Genomic DNA, 6,066 nt, shown 5'->3' on the forward strand with positions numbered 1-6,066 from the left:
AGGACGCATGTAGGGTTCTTCTAGTTAAACAGCAAATACGCGAGTGCTAAATCATGAACTCCTCCAAACACATATACAGAAATATGTGCATTGTACCTTCGGCGGAGGTTGGGGGTGTGTGTGATTCTCAGGAAGGGAACTTCAATAACACCGCCAACCTCGTTTGGCAGCTATAAAAAGTAGCGGCAATTTCATCGAGGCGCTGAATATGTTATAAAATGTCGGCGCGTAATTAATTCAAAATGCTCCGTCGTTAAATCATGTAATGATGCTTTGTGACGATACATAAGCTTAATTGGGAGTAATGTAACTAAGGAGATTGAGATCTGGAGTGCTGTAAATAAAACAACTCCTTCGGTGAGAATTTAAAGTCGCAGGCAATGTTGTGAAGGTCCTAAGGCTTGCCGGGGGTGGGGGTGGGGGTGGGGTAGGCTCTCTGTCCTATTGAAGACGGGAGAAAGACTGCAGAGTTTAACTGGAAGGCCCACGAGAACTCTGGGAGTTCTCTAGTATAAGAGGGGAGCTTAGACATTGGTGAATTCCACAGCCAGTCAGTGCCTCTCAGTTCAAGGTAAGATGTGTAGCCATGGGACGTCGGTGGACCCTCCATTGCACTTCGGTGAGCCCTGTGCTTTAAGTGTAACATTTGCATTCTGAAATGTTTTCCTGTTGGTAAAAGGGACAGAATTAATACCTGTCTGGTTGGCTTGTTTTAATTTTGAAAAGAAGAAAAAAAAATCAATGCGACAACAATAACGAAACAATTTTTGAAGTGCTTAGTAGAGGCCTAGCATGGGGGTGGTTTTGCCGCGTCCCCAGCACACAGTGTCCTGCGTGGTAACAATGGCGGCTATTGAAGTGACTGAAATGCTCTATTGAGATGGGTCCTCTGAAGGGGCGGTCCATATTCCTAGACAGACACTGAAGTGACAAGCGGGGCTGAAATCACCCTCGAGACTGGTGGAGATCAGGATGACACAGAAAACCGGCGAAGATTCCACCGCGCCAGTAGTGCTGGCCTTCCTTCCGTGGAATCCCGGAGCTGAAGGCGGACAGCCAGCTTGGTGTGTTTGGTCTGCCGTTTCTCAGCCATCATTATCTGGTGGCAGCCTCTTTCCCCTCCCCAGCTGGGTCACAGACTCAGGCGCACAGTGAATGTCAGGGAGCCACATGTCATTCCTTAACACTGGCACCTGAGATACAGTCTAGTTGTGTTCTTGGCAGAAGGGACCATTGCCTGTATGAACCCGTTCTTTGAACAGCAGAAAGGGGACTATTCTTCTTCACCTTTGTCCCTTCCCAGAGTGGCTCTCTGAGAGATTGGGGGAGAGAGTTCTCTTCCTTCCTCCCTAATGTGACTCTTGACTCTGAGATGACCTTTTATAATTTATACGTGGGTGACTCTTTATAGGACGTTTTCCCCTTTCGGCTCTGTGAAACAAAGTCTCATGACGTAGCCCAGGCAAACCTTGAACTCTTGATCCTCCTGCTTCAGTCTCCTGAGTGCTGGGATTACAGCTGTGAACCAGCATGATCCAGTTACTACATGTTTTTAAGTACACTTCTTTCTGAAGATGGCTGTCTTAGTTAGGGTTGCATCATTGTGAAGAGAAACCATGACCAAGGCAACACTTATCGGGACGGCATTTAATTGGGGCTGGCTTACAGGTTCAGAGGTTCAGGCGGGAGCATGGCAGCAGCATCCTGGCAGGCATGGTGCAGGAGGAGCTGAGAGTTCTACATCTTCATCTGAAGGCCACTAGGAGAAGACTGGCTCCTAGACAACTAGGATGAGGGTCTTAAAGCCCACACCCATACCCACAGTGGCACATTTCCTCCAACAAGGCCACGCCTCCTAATAGTGCCACTCCCTGGGCCAAGCATATACAAACCACTACGTGGCCATGGGTGAGAGGTGGGTATATGCTATGTCTGGTGAGGAAGCTCAGGGAGCTAATGAGCCCACGTCAGATGACAGAGTCAGTTAGCACACACCTGAGATATGAATGGTAAGATATTGATTATTATTAGAGACAAATTCCATAATTATATAAGTCAGGGAGAACATGGTAATGGAGGACTGATGTTACATTGGAGAGACTTGGGTCTTCAAGGAGGAAAGGCGTGGCTTGGAACCAACCAATAGCAGGAGTGTGTTCTAGGTGAGCCCCTGTGTGCTGTGGAGTGTGGGCTTGGTTTTGTGGGCGTGGCAAGCAGTGGAGGTAGACATCAGAAGCAGACACAGTGGAAAACTCCAGACGTGGATAGATCGTTGTGCCACCCTGTAGAGCACAGACAACGAATAGAATGGGATGCTATGTCCTCCCAAGGAAGGGTCCGCGTGCTAGGGTAAGCGCAGTGTATGGCTGTTTTGGTAACTGAGCTCTAATTTACAATGGCAGATCTATAATTTTATCTGAAAGTATTTTAGAATATATTTATATTTTTAGCTTGCCAAATATGTTCAGTCTCTGAATTTTCTCATCTTATTGAGGGGGTTAGGAAGCAAAGCAGAGCAAATAAGACCTCTTGAGAAAAAAATACATACATAATGTTTTTAAATTGGAATACACTGATAACTTCCTCTTTCCTTATGGCCTCTCATGCTGCTGTGTGTGGAGCTGGAGGCAGGGCCATTAGTCTTTTGTAAAAACATAGAATTCACACTTAATATGAACATCTGCGTGTGCACAAATATGCACATATTTAATATGCAGTAAGTTTTACATACCTGAACCTCAATGAAGTTAAATTTCACGGAGGAAGCAAAGATCTTCCCAAATGACAAAAAAGCTGGGTAAAACAATGTCATACCTAAGAACCTAGGCTCCAAGGATACATATGAAAAGCTTGCATAAGGACTCCTTGAGAGATCACTGAGGGATAGACACACACTCAGACGATGGAAGATGCATGCTGGGCTTCTGGATCAATCATCATGAACGCAGCATCTTTCTCAAGCTGGTGTGAATAATTACCATAGTTACAATCAAAATAGCCCCGGGATGGTGTTGAGAATTAGACATGCTGATGTTGGTTCATATGGAAACACTGAAAGGAACGACAGCCAGGGGAAGGTCTAAGGTGGAAGAGGGTTAGTTACAGAAGAATAAGAAGGTAGAAATCAAAATGATGGGGTCCTTGGTTGTTAGTCCATAGACAAATTGATAAGCTGAAATATAGTCTAGAAGTAAATACACATACACCCATGTGCAACATATATATATATGTATATATATGTGTGTGTGTGTCTGTGTGTGTGTGTGTGTATTTAGGGCTGGAAGAGAGTGACTTTCCTTATCAATATGGTAAGTTGGTCAGTAAACTTTTAAGAAATATGTATGTGATGTATGTGGGGGTTAGGGATTTAGCTCAGTGTAGAGCACTTGCCTAGCAAGCGCAAGGCCCTGGGTTCGGTCCCCAGGGAAAAAAAATAAATATGTATATGCACATATCTATGAATATAAAAAAAGAAAAGACATATTAGAAGAAAACATTGTGTGTATATGTGTCTATGTGTCTATGTGTGTGTGCATGTGTGCATGGTGTGTGTGTGTACGTATGTGTGATGTGTGTATGTTTGTATATGTCTGTGTGTATAGAGAAATAATGTCACACAAAGTCTCAAAAATCACAAAAAGCTAGGACAATATACTCTTACTAAAATAGATGTTTTAAACGGCAAAAAGAAAGTCACAAATAGTTTAATGGGCATCTAAGAAAAATAAGTTGCTTTCTATATCACAGAAAGACTTTTCTCGTTTATAAAATTTTAACTTAGAAGTTAGAAAGTTTATAAAGAGATAGGTGCTAGCCAAACAGGTGGAATTCTCTTTTTGAAATGCCTGCCTATATTAAATATTATGCTACTGTCTAGATGTAGCATAGTTGGCACACACACATCTGTCACACTGAAGGGCATCCTGCTTACTTCTGAGTTTGGGGAATGACTTTCTTCAAAGTCTCTCTGGACCACCTTGGGTAAGTTTGAATCATGCATTTTTCCCAAGCCCAGAATCCCTAAGGTGAATACTTAATAAAAAGAACGACGAGATGAATAACTCACTACAATCGTGGGATCATGAAGAACATTCCATTTCAGAAACCAGGGGTGGGATGAGGACCTAAAGCTCTTGGGAAGAGAATTTCCCAAACTATAAGGACATATGTCTTTTACTTCAGAAATCCAACTTCTAAGAAATCCAGATTCTGACCTATGATGTCATTTGCACATCCCTATACAAGGACAGGACGTGTGAGCTCATATGGCTACAGCATGGCGGTTGCCATGGTGAATGGTGGTCACTATGGAGCAGCTAATTAAGCTAGACCCATAGGCAGAGTGAGATCAGTGCAACTACTAAAGTTTAAAAGAACTGGTTGTAAATATTAGCTGTCCTGGCCACGGCACAGCCCCAAGGTCTCTTTCCATTTTGGCAAAGTCTCAGAAAGCTGTCTGGAAGATGAGAGGGATGGTGAGTCATCACTGGCTTCTCTTCCTTTGGTTACATTCACTGTGGCACAGACTAATTCATTGCAAGTATTAATCATTGATTCTATATGGGCAGCATGAACAGACTATGGCCACCTTTTCACGATATCCTCAAGAGTGAGCAGGAAAGGACAAAAAAAAAGGGAGTTGGTCAAAAGGGTATGTGGTAGCCAGCCAGAAGCCAGATCCTTGGAATATCTCCAAGGAGGCCAAAGCAAAGCCCCAGAGTTGATACAGTTTGTGCGCATGCCTCTGCACATGCAACTCTGTATCTGTATACTATGACGGGAACCAGAGTGAGAGACGTGAACAAGACCCTAGAAAGCAGGTTTGGCTGCATAGCTTTCTGGGTAGCTTAGGCTGCCTCTGGATGTCAGTGCGAAGAGAGAGGGAGTCAAGGCCAGGAGCCCTTTCCAGAACTTCTCAACTTCATTGGAAAACCTACTGCCCACCAGCTGATAGGATTCCTGTGCAGAAAAGGAGTGGAGCTCTGTGAACTCAGAGCTGTGCAGATGTATCTTTGGATTGCACTATGCGATAGCCATAGGGTCAGCCTGATACAAAAAATTATAATTTTTTGGTTAAAAAGAACTAACGGGTATGTGTGTCTGTCTGTGTGAGTGTGCACTCCTGGGAGTGTCATATATGTATGCTTTTGCTTGTCCAATTCTTTCTTTCTTCTAATAGTATAGATCTCAAGTATAAACTTTGTAAATGACAATGTGACAAATGTGCCCCAATGTAAATGGCTTGATGTGCCTGGGTTGGACCAAGGATTGTCGGCCGTCATCACCAGGTTGTTGTTCCCTGCGTGTGCTGATGGCTGCTGTTGGCCTGAAGCTGACCTGTTGTCTCTTCCACTTTACTTTCAATCCTTCTTTCTGAGCAGTATAGTCTCCCATCACTCAGAGCTAATCACTCCATAGTGAACAAAACACACAGCTTTTCAGGAATGAGGGATGGAGTGGTCATGAGGCTGAGGGGGACGAGGAACAGGCCTTCCACTTGGCCTTTTGGGCCATTCGAAAGGATCTGGACACCAGAACACAATGGCCATACAAGCCTACATAGTTCTTTGTAGAAATAGTTCATTTCGAGACTTGGCCTCGAATGTGGGATCGTGAGGAGACACACATAACCTCCAGTCCAATGGCTGCTGCATTAATTAACGAATTAGCCAGGGTGAACTTGGGGACATCAAGGATAGAGAGTGAAAGTGGCCTCGGGAAGAAAAGACAGATGGGAAATGAAATGTATAAAATACAAGAAATGATAGATGGGTTTATTTGACAGGAGATTGGCTTGTGATCTAGAAATAAACAGGACAAGAGGGAGAGTGTACGAGGCCACGGAATCACTAGGATGAGGAAACAAAGACTAGAGAGTTAAGAGGTGAAGTAGAAGCAGATAAAAAGTTAGTGCTGGAGTTGGGGATTTAGCTCAGTGGTAGGGCGCTTGCCATGGGTTCAGTCCCCAGCTCCGAAAAAAAGAAAAAAAAAAAAAGAAAAGTTAGTGCTTCGTTCTCCTGGCTACTCGAAGGATTGGCGTTGACAGTGCCCAGAGAGATATTAGAG

Source organism: Rattus norvegicus, chromosome 20 (genome assembly GCF_036323735.1).
Source record: "Rattus norvegicus strain BN/NHsdMcwi chromosome 20, GRCr8, whole genome shotgun sequence".
In the NCBI taxonomy this organism is placed as follows: Eukaryota; Metazoa; Chordata; class Mammalia; order Rodentia; family Muridae; genus Rattus; species Rattus norvegicus.